Raw genomic sequence first — 15,847 nt, 5'->3', positions numbered from 1 at the left:
GGACTTTACCAGTTTCAAAATCTTCCCACCCTGGCCTCATCCCATGACCAACCCTTCCTCTCATCCCCACCTCCTTGACCTGACACAACCTGTCCATCTTCTCTCCCACCTGTCCGCTTCTCCCACTTCACTGACCAATCTCCACCACTGCCTACCTCCACTCACCTATCACCATCCCACCGACCTTCCCCAGCCCCACCCCTCCTCTCTATTAATTTCTGAGCTCCCTTCCCCCTCCCCCATTTCTGAATGCTTCCCGACCTACTGTGTTCCTCCAGCTCCACTGTGTTAACAATTAAAACATTCCTAACGTTTGGCTGAAATCAATGTTAAAACAGGGAGTAGTCCGAAAGCATCATATGTTCACTCCAGTTCTCAATAATGTAGTTCAATTCAATCTCCCAGCATCCTCCTCCATTCTGATCAAATGTAGCGCGACAAGAAATATAAAGATAGTGGCACGGGCAAGATAAACCGAATGCTCCTCTTTCTTGTTGGAACCATTCCATGAGAAATATCAAAAGGCACCTTTGCACCTGTAGTTGTGGCCGAGTGGTTAAGGCGATGGATGAAAAATCCATTCGCGTTTCCCCTCGCAGGCTCGAATATTGCCGACTGCGCTTTTCGAATGACTTCTTGATGGATGAATTATCTCTCAAATTCTGGAAAATCCATCTCATAAACCCTTTTCAGAGTCTGGTTATTTATTGACATTCAGGAAACACGAGTTCTGAGCAAGGATGCTGTCATACTCAAAACATTGCCTCTGTTTCTCTTTCGACAGATACCAATAAACGTGTTTAGTTTCTGCAGTATTCTCTGCGTTTAATCTACATAAATGATCTTGCTTAAATTATCTTGAATCCCAGTCCCCTGGTAACTGACCCTGGTCAGTGGCTACAGTTTCTCCCGACATCATCCCACTCATCCCCACCACCCACTTCCCCACTGTTATAAACAGCCCCAGGAAATCTCCGCTTAAACTTCTTTGCTCCGAAGGGAACATTTCCGACGTCGGGAATCCCTTCATTAAATGGTATTTCCTCATCCCTGGACATGTTGCAAGGCGGAGGATTGTAAAGAGATTTTGGGAAAATATTGTCAGTTGGTGGCGGAGGGTGGGGGGAATGATAGGGAAGAAAAACAGAAAACCTTGACTCCAACTTTGCGAATCTTTAGAAACGCTTGGGAACCGGAATCACGGGAGATTGAAGGGTGAACTTTCCGACTGACCACAAACAGTCGAGACACCTGCCCCTTCTTTAAGGGGCCGGGACATTGACTCTGATGTTCTCGGGACATGAACTGACCTGAGACATTGAAAGAATTCTCCTTCGTGCACATCAGGGATTCAAAACTTCATCTCGGCTCCGGGACAATGAGAAAACTCGGGAATAGACAAGACACTGAAAGGCTCGAAGGGAGACGGCCCTGGATGTAGGAGAGCGGTTCCCGGTGACATGGATGTGTCTGCGGAGGGTACGATCAGACTGTTCCCATGTCTCCACAATGAATATGGCAGGCTTCATTTCGGAAAAGTAAAACTGATAGAGAACAATTGTCATTCCAAGAGAGGCAGGCTGAAGCTTGAATTCACTAAGATCCTACTTTAAGGGATCGTGCAAGTTACTGGTGGTTAAACTCTGAGACGTAAGTGGTCAACGTGTTCGGCTATTAAGTGAGAAGTCGACCATTCGAGGCCACACACGAACGAACGATTGAAGTTTTCTTTGCTACGCAGTTCCGGGTTTTTAATACGGCTCGGAAAGTGTTCCTCAAATGGAAATCTTATCCAGTGAGTAACCACAAAGGTGTCTCAATGTTGCTTCAATATCTAACGTACAGAGTTGCGGATGTTGGGAGTCTGAAACAAAAACAGATGCTGCTGGAGAAACTCAGCATGTTTGGCAGTACCTGTGGGAGAAAACAGAGTTCTGAAACGTTGGCTCTGATTCTCTGCCAGATCTGCTGAGCTTTTCTTGAAATTTATGCTGTTGTGTTTAAATGGATATTTAGCCCATCTATTGGAATGAAACAACCAGACTCATCATGCACTGAATTTAATCCTTCAGAAATCTGAGAAATGATTGGATTCAAACAAACCTAGTAATGATTCAGTCTTCCTCAGCCCCACAGGCAGAAAGACCTGGAAAAGGGAGGCGCGGTAGTGGCTAAAACAATAAACAGGAAATACATTGGGGTGTTCTGTGTAGGTTCGAATCTTTCCGACTACGGTTGAGTGCTTCAGGTAAATAAGAAAGGAGTTCGGTCCCCGTCTTCTTGTGTGCGAAGGGAATCACAGGAGGTTGGGGGCAAAACCATTTCACTCAAATCGCCAACGGTAGGAATGTGCGTTTTACTGCCTCTCAGAACAGAACAAGAAGAAACTCTCATACGCATCCCCACCTGAAGCATCAAATTTCCTGCTCCTCTGATGCTGCCTGTCCTGCTGTGTTCCTCCAGCTCCCTTGACTGTGTTATCTCTGACTCTTGCATCTGCAGTTCTGACTGAATAATTTAGGTGGACATTTCCATTGCTCATCTTGTTGAGGCTATAAGCCAAGTGCTGGGCAGTGAGACTGGAGCAGTCAGGGGCTGGAGTTCACCTTGCGCAGACATGATGGGCTGAAGCGTCATTTTCTTTGCTGGAGACCTCTGTGACCAGCTGTGGTCAGCTCAGCTGTGAAGTAATAGGACAACGTTTGCAAAATGCACCGGAGCCAAGAAGGGGTCGAAACGACTCTCCCCTGATCTGGCTGTTAGACACGTTATCCATGGGGATTGGGGATAACTGGCACTATGCATATTCCTGGAATCAGTATCTGGGAGAATCAGGAAGATGCAATGCTGATGTATCTATGCCCAGCGTGTGTAAACCCATTGCTTCTGTCTCCCTTCCTTGAGCCTTACATTCCCTGGACCTGCTGTCAAGGTAAAGATTGACTTCACAATCTGCCTGTGTTTGTATCAAGCATCTCATTGACGTCGGAGCTGGACGGTCAAGAGAGCGAGAGGTGAGACAGGGACACAGGCAGAAAGAGATGCGACATGAAAGTGTTTAGAGTCTGTCGTGTGTCAGTTGCTTTTAGTGAGGGATTTCTGCCGAGATTCCCAGGAGCTGCAGTGCCTGGTTTGATGAGTTTTCGAAATTGAAAGTTGCACGTGAGCAGCTTGTGGAACTATTTCAGCTCACTGTCCATTTTATATCCCAGTTCACGGAAAAAGTTCTCATTGTCTGGAGAAGTCATTTGTGATCCACCTAAAGCTGCCTTTTGTCGCAGAAACTTGTGTGTGGGGACGGAGAGCGGACGTGAAGTACATGGAGCGGGTATAATCCTGAGGTCTCTGTCACTCTCGGGGATGTGTCTGTGTGTTTCCCTCTGTGGGTGATAATGAAGATGAGTTCCTCAAGGAGGTATTAATATAGTTTTACCATCTCAAACTTCAGTCCCATTTGTTGTGTTATGTGAGATTACAGAGATAAACTCATTGACATTTGCCTTGTAAAGTCAGAGCACACAAGGCTATGAGCCAAATGCTGGAAACTAGGACTAGAATGTATAGGTTTTCATGACCTGCACTGAAACGATGGGCCGAATGGTCTTCTTCCACGCTGGAAAAAGAAAATCGGAGATGGAGAAACCGACCTGCAGCGAAAATGATCGCACATGAAAACGCAAAAGCAGGTCACTAAGAAAAGACACGACCTCTTCGGTCGTGTTCCCTGGTGGTCTCGTGGTTAGGATTCGGCGCTTACACCACCGCGGCCCAAGACAGATTCCCCATAAGGGGATAGAAGTTCTGTTGTACTACTCTATGGAGGTGATGGCACTTCTGACTGATTTTTCAGGAGCTGACACCTAATCTGTTTTGTCCCAAAAGTTATCAATTAACATAAAACAAAGAACTGCGACAATCTGACACAAAAATAGGAATTGATGGAGAAACTCAGCAGGCATGGTAGCATCTGCAGAGGGAAACAGAGTTAACGTTTCGGATCCACTGACCGTTCATCACTGCCAGGTTAACTGTGCATTTCTATAGTATAATGCCGGGAGACATTATTAACTTTATCTTTCGAATCAGCGTATTTATCAAAATCACACTCTCTCATTAGCTTACAAGCGTTAACTTTTCAACTTTAAAGGGACTTGATCAGCACTAATTCTCCTTCTGTTGCCCTGAGGTGGTGAAATCCTCTGCTTCTTTTCTTTTCCTTTCTGTCAGTTAGCAGACATGTCGAATGGAGAATTGGTCCTTTCAGTGTCTACCACAATAATGCTTCTACTTGTCTCTCTTTGTCTCTGTGTATCCACCTGGCCCTCTTTCACATTATCCGACACTCCATCTGTATATAGCCCTCATTCCCCATTTATGTTCTGTGTAAAGTCTGAAATTCGGAGACACTTTGAGAATGGAATGTTTAGTACTGGATTCATATTCCTCGGATAATGTGTCTGTCAGTTATGACTGAGGTAAGGAGACATTTCTTGTCATAAAAGATTATGAATCTTCAGAATTCAAAATGGAATTCCTAATCCACCAGGAAAAAAAAACAATACTGCCACAATTATAGGATTATAGCGATGAATTTACTGTTGGTGTAAAAATGTTTGAATGATGACAGCAGAGAATGAGAGTGATCAGCTCGTGATCTCTGTGCCATGACAACAACATTCCACGGTAAGGTTGCATTTTATCCTGCCTCACCTCGTTATTCCGTCCAAACTGAGAATGAAGGGATGAGAATACAAGTAAAGGAGAAGCAGAAGTGCTTGTGGAAGAGCAGAAAGGAACTTCATGACGCATCCAGCAGTAACAGAGGAGACCCTGAAGCAGCCTCCTGATGACAAATGTGTTTTCGTTGCTGGTAAAACTCACCGCCTCACAAAGCGGGGACAATTGAAGTGAAACAGTGACGGTGGTTATCTTTGCTGGTTGTTCACGCTGTGAATGTTACCGTTGTTGCTCATGTTCGTGCTAACACCACAACTCTACTGTATGTAAGATCACACATAAACTGGAGATAGTCGCTGAAAACTGAGAGACCTCCAGCTGCGCAACGAGGCTGACTCCCTGCATTAGGAGCTTTGGCAGAGCTTCATGTTAATAGCTCCGGTTTTGCAATTGGTCAGTGCATTCGGTTATTTCGAGAAAGATTGGTGTTTCGAGACTACCCAAGAGCGCAGCCTCTTTTGTTTTACTATCCTTTCACGTTTCAGGTCATACAGAAGATTGCCAATCGGGATTGTGCCTTCAGGAGATAGCTTCGAAACTTTGTCAGCTCCACTGTTTTTCAGACAGACCCCAGACATACAGGTTTTAATGCAGTTATTCTCAACATTGTGATCTAACAATTAAACCAGCTATGTACTTACATTTAATTCATAAAAGTTTACGAAGAGATTGGAATCAAACAAACCCATCAATCTTTGTCTCTTCCCCAGCTCCACGCTGAGTGAGAAAGGGACAAGCAGTAGGATTTGACATCACATTCTCCAGTCCTCCGCTGTCAGCAGAACGTGGCCACTGCATCTTCAATCAGCTGCTTGCTGCCCATCCCTGGAAGGCAAGATCCTACAACCAGGGCCAATCTTCCCCATCCACCGAGCACAGGCTCAAGAAAAAACAGGGACATTTCATCCCGCTCAGTGAACCCCAGAGCAGCATTGACACAATCTCCAGGTGAGTGGAATTTTCTCTTAGCTCCACTTGGGAAAACTCAACTGACACAACTAGTGGAAACCTGTTCCTTATGAACGGTTCTTCTCCTGTGATAAAGGGCGAAAATCATTTTACATTTCACAAGGGCTGCAGCAAATTCTTCTTGATCTTCGAATCTTTTTAACTGAACTCCGAAAATCCAGCCCCCAAATGCGAAGCTGCAGAAGTTGCTGATGTACTGAACAAACAAAGTGCTGAAAGTATTGAGTGAGACTAGGCAGACAGATACGCATTTCATGCAGTCTGTAACAGAAATGACTGGGTTTATTGAAGCAGATTCACCGTCTCTCAGAATGACTGACAGTCATATGGGCAGCTAAAGGATGAGGGCACCGACATTAAAATATGAATTTTGAATGTTCAATGAAAATGGATTATAATGGTCTGAAGGAGTAACAGCTGAAAAGTGGAAGATGTAAATGATGTTATTTGTGATTGAGAGGAATGAACTGGAAACTTGTGATTTTCGAGGTGGATCATCTTTGGCACATTGAGATGAGGTTGCAGGGGATTTGGCACAGTGTGAAATGGGAAAATAAGTAGCATTTTTGTCACGCCTGGCTAGCTCAGTTGGTAGAGCATAAAACTCTTAATCTCACGGTCGTCGATTCGAGCCCTATGCTGGGCGTCTTTCCTTCTTACAGCTTCGCTTTCTGAGGTGAAGCACAGCCCTCCAGCGTTATCAGTGAAACCGGCAGCTTTAGCTATGCCTCAAGCAGGGTTTCTCTTCTGCTGCTTTGATTAAAATACTGGTCTCCAGTTTTGCAGTGAAAATTGTTTCCACTTCACTGGAAATCCCAGAGATCAGTTTGTACGTGCAGCGGCTTGTATAATAAATGACAAGACTATTAGAGGGGCAAACCCAACTCCAATCCTGCACCAACAAGAATATTCAGAGTCACAGAATGAGAATGGTCACTTCCTGGGCGGCTCCATGTCAAATGGAGCTGAACCAGAATTAACTAACTCTGAGGATACCACGGAAAACGTCAGTGAAGTCTACCTGAACGTTACTCAATTGACGAGGAAAATTATCTTCTTTTGTGACCGCGTGGGTTTATTCATTAAAATTTTCATTCTCGGTAAAAGAGGGGAAAAATTGTGAGTTTTCAGTGTGTGACAGAAGTGATCTGGGTGAACCCGGAAATGTGGTGCAGTCATGTGTTCTTTATCAAGGTAAAAACGAAAATACTTTCTCACAGGCACATGACATTTTTTGCGCAACCGAATCTCGCAAGATGCGTTCAGCTTTCCGTTGGTATTTGTTTTGATTGAAGAACTATCGGCATCTGGTGCGAAATTAATATTGTAGCCGGGCATTGCCGAGCAGTTAAGAAAATGGACGAGGGGGATAGCGTTCCTCCAAGTATTTCCCTGTGTCTTCGCTTTAGTAGTGTGCAGTAGCAACATTGGAAAATGTCATAATGCACCTGTCGGGTAGTGTGGCCGAGCGGTCTAAGGCGCTGGATTAAGGCTCCAGTCTCTGAGGAGGCGTGGGTTCGAGTCCCACCACTGCCAGTTGTTATACCGGCGCGACGTAGGATGGGTTGCGTTCACCTTGACTTGTTTCGCCCAATGCAGTCTTTGATGTGGGAGAGCACAAATAATTAATCAGATCAGCGTCCACGGCGTGTTTCCATGGCGCAGTGGTTTACACATGCGGAATGCCCCCAGCATGACAGTGGGAACAAGCAGGCTGCGCTGCTGCTTCATGTTCCAGGCAAGTTGCGTTGCTTACCCTTCCGCTGCAAGTGAATGCAGATCGTTATTTCGCTGCTGCTGTGAAACAAAATCCTGCTTTGAACCTACTCGCAGTTATTTGCCTTTTTTTTAGTGAAAAGTAATTGAGATGTGAAATTTCTTTCACTTCCTCCAAGAAGGGAGCTGATGAGCCACTTTCTTGATATGCTGAAATCGTTGTGGTGCAGGCACACCCGCATTACTGACCAGAAGGGACACCTAATCTAATCGAGACTGTGGTTGCTTGCATTCACTTTTCGTGGGACGTTCTTACTCTATTCTTTTATTTCCTGACTTGAGCTGTTTCCAGTAAGTGGCGTTGCACTAAACCTCCAGCGCATTTGGAGGATTAGTTTGGAATTGCCCGGATGCCGGTTGTGTGAGTAGTTCATAACCCAGAGAACTGGAGGTGTTTCACAGAAAGCATTCGTGCTGCGGTGTGTGTGGAAATGCGTTCGCCTTGTCATTTTTGCTTCTGTTGCGCGTTAAGATCTGTCTGTTTGGGGATTCGCCCGAGACCTGAGGTGCAAACACGGTTTGTGAGGAATCTTCCTGAATCCAAAATCCTCACCGATAACCTGGGAAGGTGTCACAGAGAATGGTCATTTTTGGCAAAAGTGAACGAACACTTCGCCTGTGGAAGGCTGTCATTCCTCTTAGCCCAACCGATTCATACACGCATTCAGGTGCCTTTGAAATGTTGTAATTTTTACGAGCCTCCACCATTTCCTCTGGCAGTTCACTCCATACACGCACCACATTCGGCATGAAAATTTGCCTGTCAGAACTCTTTTAATTTATTCCCCTCTCATCTTAAATATATGCCCTCTCGTTTTGCGCTCGGGCCTACTTTTGGAAAATGACATTGACTCTTCACCCTATCCTTATCCCTCATGATTTTACAGACTTCTATAAGGTCGTTCCTCAGCTTGTGATGCTCCAGGAAAAAATTGCCCCAGTCGGGTCAGCCTCGCCCAACAGTCCAAACCCTGCAACTCTGGCAACATCCTGGTGAACATTTTCTGGGCAATTTTACGTGGTATCTTTTACTTTTAATAATGTCAATAACGCTGGACAGCATCGATCTATTTAAAACAGAGAAATCAAACGTTGAACGGCTGCAAATTTCAATGGTGTTCGAAGGACAGCGGGCAGATGACTTTGATACCGGGTTTCTGTAGTATAGTGGTTAGCATGTTCACCTCACCCGCGCAAGGTCCCCGGTTTGAAACAGCCCAGAAACAATGGTTCTCCATTTATTACAGCGACAGGTTTCTGCATTTCCGTGTATAGACCTACCTTGTTGTCAGCGAGCCTTTCATTCTGTTAAGCCAGTCAAAACTGCTGCTGTCATAACACTTTTGTTGTGGAAAGGAGGGTAATTCCAATGCAATGCGGTGGAAAGCTTTGTTAAATTTCTCTCCTTCCTGCTCCTGAATATGGGCCGATTTGTAGGGCACATGTGCTCAACCTTTTTATGAGTGCATTTGACGTGCCCGTACTTTTTTCTGTAGTGCAGTCGTGTCGCTTTTGCTTTCGGTGCGAAAGCGTCCCGGTTCAAAGTCAAGGAGAAGCCTGATGTGCTGGTGTCACTTGCAACACTCATTCATGATTTACCCTCTCTGTCAAATGCATCTCAAAGTCGTCTCTGACAGGTTTAATTCCCTGCACCTTGTTGTCTCGGATTCTCCAGCATCTGCAGTTCCTACTATCTTTAATTCCGCAGCTGTTTGTCCTGTCTGGAAAGCTCTGCAGGCAAATGCACAGCTGAGGCGAAAGACAAGGAAAGTGGTAACTTGTACCTACACCGAGGTTCGAACAGCCTCGCAATGTTCTCGGATTCTAATGCTAACTCAGCTTTTCAGATGAAGGATTATCTTTGAGCCACTAATTCTGCAAAACAGTAGTGCCTGGCCCGCTGTGTTCGTCGAGCTCCACACCGTGTTATCTCTGACTCCAGCATCGGCAGTTCTTACTATCCCCTCATGGTAACTGTAATTATGCTGAATGGAATCATCTGGTACACGGCCTGCTCGGCTTTGTGCATTTTCACTGCAGTCTAGCATACCCGTTCATAGTTTCTCACAGGCACGTTGCATTAGTTGTTCAATCGAGTCTCGAAATATGCATTCAGCTTTCCATTGACTTTTGTTTTGATTAAAGGGTTATCGGCATTTGGTGGGAGGTCTTTCCCTTTGCCTTCGCTTTTTTTTTGTTTTCCAGTAGCAACATTGGAAAAATCATTGCCCCAAAGCGGTAATCTTCGCCGGAATACAGCCGGCTAAGCAGAAAGACAAGAAAAGTGAAAGGAATTATGTTAATGTAGGTCGTACCTGCACTGACTTTAAAACAATTTCGCAATGGGATCTGCCTTTCTCGGATTCTAAATCTGCTTGCCATTCGAGACGAAGGCTTTTTTTTTCGGAGCCGCTTATTTTGCCATGCAGGCCTAGGGACTGTTAAGTATGTTGCACGGTATCATCTTGTACGCGGCTCGCTCGGCTCTGTGCATTTTCCCTGCAGTCCGGTATGATCATGTTTCACTTACAAATGCCAGCACTGTACAATATCCTAAGGAAGAATCATGCCACTAGACCAACGAGCCGCTCCCATTGTTTGCTTGCCCAGCTCTGAACCAGCTGAGACTTGCTCAGAGCGAAGTACCTTGGACGTTGCTCCAGGAATTCGAAGCAGCAAACAGTTTCAAGAACATTTTCCTCTCATTCTGTCTCCCTGCTCCCGGGCCGGTCCTGCTTGTCCTTTCCCCGGGACTGGGTTCTCTCCATTGGTGAATTAAATCAATTTCTTCCACTTGGATCACAAAAGATTTTGAAAGATTCGCAAAGCTGGAGACTGAGTTTTTGTTTTTGTTTTCCTTTCCATGTTTCCGCCTACCAACTGATTTTTCCTCCAAAATCTCGTCGCAATCCTCCGGCTTCATCATGCCAGGAATGAGGGAATTCAGTTTTGTGGAGAGATTCCAGAGGCCGGGATTGTTCTGTTTAAGGCTTTAAGGATTAAATGGAGATTTGATGGCGAGAGTGTTTGGATGAAGCAGACAGCGAGAAACTGTTTCTAGGGAACTGGCATTTTAGAACATAGAAAGATAAAGAGAGTTGCGTTAATGTGGGACTTTTCACCACCCGTGATGTGGTCTGTTGACCACGGGCAGATGTTCTTAAAACTTGCTTCCTGCTTCTCCACACGTGATGTATTCACCATCGAGAGACTGAGGGATCTTGATCTCATCGAAACCAGTCCTCATTAATGAAGATTGGAGATACTGAACGCCCGGAATCGCCCGCGCTTCAAAAGCGAGAGCTGCTCCTATTTACGCCATCCACATGAAACAGGATTCATACCCCGAGACCAATGAGCCAGCAACAGCACAGAGCTGTTAACACTAAATCAGGTGAGTTTTCTTGTAAAGTAAGGATTTTCCCGTTGCTTCGGGATGTGAAAGCAGCGCTGAGTTTTAATAACAACTTCTTCCCATTCTGACCACCTGCTCCCAAGAGGCTGTGCCAGTTTCGTCCCCCCGGGACCGGCCCCTCTTTATTGGCGGCTGCAGTAAATCATCTTCCACTGGCTGGCAGTTCTAAGGGAGAACAGCACGAATGCGCTCTTCAGCTCCCTGTCAAACACGGGCTTGCGGGGCAGGGAAGCGGGGTGGTGCCAGTGGGAGGTATGGAAAGTGTGGAAGGCTGTGCAAAAGAGAGATTGCGCATGCGCAGCAACTAAAATTCTGTTGGGAACCTCATTCAAATTATTGCATCTGAGACAATGCGAAAAATGCAGAGCCGCTCAGAAGGAGAGAATATTCCCCAATAAAGGGGATTTGTATCTGTGTCTTTTTGGATGTCACAGAGAGGTCGCTGCGACCTGAAACAGGATGGGGTGTTACTGCAGGGAGTCCTGTCTCTCAGACACGCTGCACCTGAAGTGCATAAACTTCACCACGTTGTTCTCAGCTCAGAGAATAGATCTTACTATTCAAACCATCCCGGAGTGACAGAGAACGGGAAAAGGCATCACAGTCCATCATCCTGACAGCTCCTGGAGAGAAAAGGGACGTGTGAGAGCGAACAGTCTCGACTAGTATATATTTTCAGCATTTACAACCTGGCCCGTGTGACGATGAAATCAATTTGAGAGATTGATTCAGTTACTTGCAGCAGGAAACAGTTGAGGCTGTGTTTGTCTTGTTTCTGAAAACTGTTGAGTAAACTTTGCAGAGCAGCAGATACTTCTCCCTGTTGTTAGTGAAATGATAAACAGCAGAGGACGGTTTGCAGAGTATGGTATGACTTCTGGGTCATGGGTGCAGCTCGCTCCCACTGTGACATTCTGTTTGCATGAGCTAAACACAAATAAAGAAATTACTCAGTGACGAGATCTGTTGAGTCGAATTCTGTGAGGAATTGAACCCGATTGAAGAAAAGCCCCGTGATAGCGGGGAAGTAACATTTTTTTGTGAACAATTGTTTCCCAGGTTCGAGAAGAGTGCACAGTGTTGTTCCAAGGTTTTTATCTTGGGATTACGTTTCTTCTGGGCAGATGTTAATGACCCGCACTTTATTCAGAGTGGACAATTACAGAATCCTAAATTACAAAATTCTCGTAAATAATGTAGTCAGTGCAGAAAGCCACAGGAACTGATTTATTTTTTGCAATAAATCTTCCACTGTCTGGTGTGAAGCTGGAACATTCCAGCTGTGAGAGCGGCGGAGCAAAGCTGATGAGTTGATATTCAGTGGTGTCAATTCACATTGTCCTCATCATGTTATTTAAAACTCTCCGCCAACAATAACGCTGAAAAATAGCAACAAGCCTCACGATTCGATATAGTCATGGCTGACCTATCACTTCAATGACTTTCCCCACACCATCCACACGACACTGTCTGCAATTGGGAATCAGACAATTATCGATCTCCATCTTCAAAAAAAATCGAAAATAACAAGTTGACCGTGGAAGGGAAGGTTTGTGTTGCGAACTAGTTGGGCTTCTCTACAAACTGCGCAGGTTTGTCGGGTGGGCAGCTGATTGTGGTCCGATCATGTTTTAAACGATATTCTGGGGAAGGGTCACTGGACCTGAAACGTTAACTCGACTTTTTTTTTTCACAGATGCTGCCAGACGTGCTGAGCTTTTCCACTAACTTATGGTTTTATTTCCAGGAAGCTTGCCCTAAAAAATTGACGAACTTCCTCTCTCCAGCAATGTGGATTGGACAACAGGAAGTGACAATGAATCGGCTTCTACACACCATCATTGACTCCTATCAAACGTGAACTAAAACTTGACTCTGGTGGGACTCAAACCCACAATGTTTGAATAACACGGTTAATAAGCCCTCAGAAGCCCACCACGCTCTCCATTGCTCCACAACTGCTGAAGTCTGACAGTACAGAAAGTTGTCTTTGACACATTATCTTTGTGTCTTTCAGCAAGTATCTGATTTTTTCCCTCGGAAGGAAGGGTCACCAGAGCCAAACTCTGATCTTTCTTCGCAGATGCTGCAAGACCTGCTGCGCTTTCCAGCTTTTTGTGTCTGTTTGTCCCCGTTTTCCAGTACCTGGCTCCTATCTTTGAGTGATCTGGCACTTCAAGTAATCATCTAAACATTCCTAAAATGATCTGATGATTCTTAGCTTAACCATACGTCCAGGCGGTGAGTTCCAGAAACCCAGAACTCTCTGGGGGAGAAACACATCTTCCTTAAATTTCTTCTGAGTTCTCCGTCCCTTGTTTTTAAAAAATATCGATGGTTATTCATCCTTTTCAATTAGATGAAGTTTATTACAATCTCCTATATCTGTCCCTTTATAATTTTATGCACGTTAATAAGTTCCCCTCAAACTTTCTCTGTTCTCAGAAAAATAACTTCAGCCTAGATCGTCTATCTTCACGGAGGAAATGGTCCAGCCCAGGCAATAACCTGGTCAATTTGCTCTGTACGCCCTCTCGGACAATTGCACCTTTCCTGCAGTCCAGCGATCAGACCGAACAAAGTTCTCCGAACAAAAGCAGCAATTTCTGGAGAAATGCAGCACGACTGGCGTCATCTGTGGACATAATTGATTGGTTGTCAAATGTACCAGAGAACAGTGTAAAGCTTTGTTTACAAGCAGGATAAGCAGATCATTGTACGAAAGGATGTACTGATCAGAGGTTGTAAAAAGATTTGGACAGAGGCATACTGGTTACATTGCACAGGGCGTGCACTAAGCAACATCAACGTTAGCAAGATCAGCATTATTTGCTGTCCTGGGTCTGTGAGTCAAGCGTCGTCAGTATTTGGATCTGTACGACTGCATCATCCTTAAACCTGTAACGAGATTTGAAAGAACATTATTAGTAATTCTTTCAGACTTAGATTTAAGTTAAAAAGTGTAGGACAGTAAGAAGAAATGTTATGGTTCGATCTGCTCTGGGGATGTCGTAAGAAGTCGCACGATGTCAGCGTCATCTTGAAAGCAGAGTTAATGTTTCAAGTCCAGCGACTCTTCTTCAGAACTAATGGTACTGATGAAAAGGTGGTATAGAAAACGTGCTCACCTAAACAATGTGACCTGTGTGTATATGCCTGAATATCAATATTTTTGTGGAACTCTTATTTCAAGTTCATCTTATCTTTACATTCCTTCCTTAGACATGGTTGGTGCTTCATTCTCTTCCACTCTTCCTGACTGGAATGTAGCTTTTTAGAGTGTTCTGAAATACCTCCTTAAATATCTACCATTACAAGTCTACTGACCCCGCTCTTCACCTAATTTTCCACTTCATTTCAGCCAGCCCTAACTTCGTACTGTTATCATTTTCCTCAATTTGGTTTTAAGCGCTCATCTTAGAACCAACCTTCACTTCCTCAAAGTAAATATAAAACTCGGTCACACTGCGATCACTGCTACCCAGGGGCATCTTCACTATGAGGTAAATAATGAATCCTGTGCCATTGCATACTACCAGATATCCTGCTCTCTGATTGCTTCTGGAAAGTATTGTTCTAATAAACTGCCCCAATAACACCTCAATAACTCACCATTCAAACTACATTGGTCAATCTGGCATGGCCAATTTATATCATCATGAGAATCACCAAAGATTATTGCTGTACCATGACTTAAAAGAGAAAGGTGCTTTAAATGGGGCAGCGGTGGAACGACAAGGATCCAGAATCCAACAGTTGGCAACGGCACACACTTTGGTTCAGCGATTGACAACCAATGCTAAGTAGAATCGGGGATTGAAATCATTATTTCCCGTTTATGAGACCAGTGTCTTTCCACTAGCCACCACATCCTTGCAGTGCCCAGGTGTTGCTAAACTACTGCATTCTATCAGTTTGGAACACACGAGTCAGATTGTTTGAAATATTTGGAACTGTGTGTTCAGACAAATTTGAATGTCATTGTACACAGTAAAGTACAGACTACCACGCACAGACAAACGACACAGAGAAATGCAGCTTTTAGGTTAACCTTTGCTGGAATCAGATTGTAAAAGCCGAATATGAAAGTCTTGCTGCAATTGCCTTGGGTGTAATGAACACACAATGCAGTTTGTCGCAGTAATGATCTCCCTAAACCGGAGAAGGAATTACTTGCCTTCGAAGTCACAACAGGAATGTCCATTCGATTCATCTCAGGGATGAGAGGACTGTATTCCAGGCGCGTACAAGTAATATCAGTTTGTGCTCCATAGAGTTCAGAATAACGTGCGATGAGGGAAATGTCTTAATTAATAAATTAATCATTAGGTCGAATTCAATACAGGGACGCACAAAGTGATGAGCAAAGGGGACACGAATATGGAGAGACGATACACAATAAGTAGAGATAACAAGGTGTAGAGTTGGATGAACACAGCAGGCCAAGCAGCATCAGAGGAGCAGGAAGGCTGACGTTTCAGGCCTAGACCCTTCTTCAGAGTAATAATAAGTACTGCAGTTCTTCTTGAAACTTTCATGTCTCAGGTCCACGATTAGCTTTGGTGAAGATATTTACTGTCTTTAACCAGTCAGCCCTGGAAGTGACTGTAGCCCCATAGTGTGGTGGTTGAGATCACAGTACAACCGTAACGTCTGTAGTTCAGCTTCACTTGGAGCATTGTGTGTAATCCTTATCCGCACTCTTCACCACAAATATGTAAACAGATTAGAAAAGACGCAGATGGAGTCTACTAGGATATAAAGTCATTAGAACGGACACAGACGGGTTTTATCGGGGTGGTGGAAAAGTTGCAGATTATATTCACGAGATGTTGGAAAAATCGGAAACGTTGTAACTGACACAGAGAAAATTGGGAAGTAAACAAATGGGGATTTGCCAGATGATGCGAGGTTTGGAGTTTCTAAATAAGATGAAAATTCCTTCTTTCG

The 15,847-nt window shown here is 44.6% G+C and overlaps 1 non-coding gene across 1 annotated transcript; it reads left to right on the top strand.

Moving 5' to 3' along the window:
* The first annotated feature begins 7,160 nt into the window (after window positions 1-7,160).
* On the top strand, window positions 7,161-7,242 carry trnal-aag. The gene has a single exon. It is a non-coding gene; the product is annotated as a tRNA-Leu (tRNA).
* Window positions 7,243-15,847: the final 8,605 nt, after the last annotated feature.

The sequence above is a fragment of the Rhincodon typus genome, chromosome 8 (genome assembly GCF_021869965.1).
Source record: "Rhincodon typus isolate 14 chromosome 8, sRhiTyp1.1, whole genome shotgun sequence".
Classification (NCBI taxonomy): Eukaryota; Metazoa; Chordata; class Chondrichthyes; order Orectolobiformes; family Rhincodontidae; genus Rhincodon; species Rhincodon typus.
The sequence above is the reverse complement of the archived record's forward strand: the minus strand, read 5'-3'. Positions and strand labels throughout refer to the sequence as shown.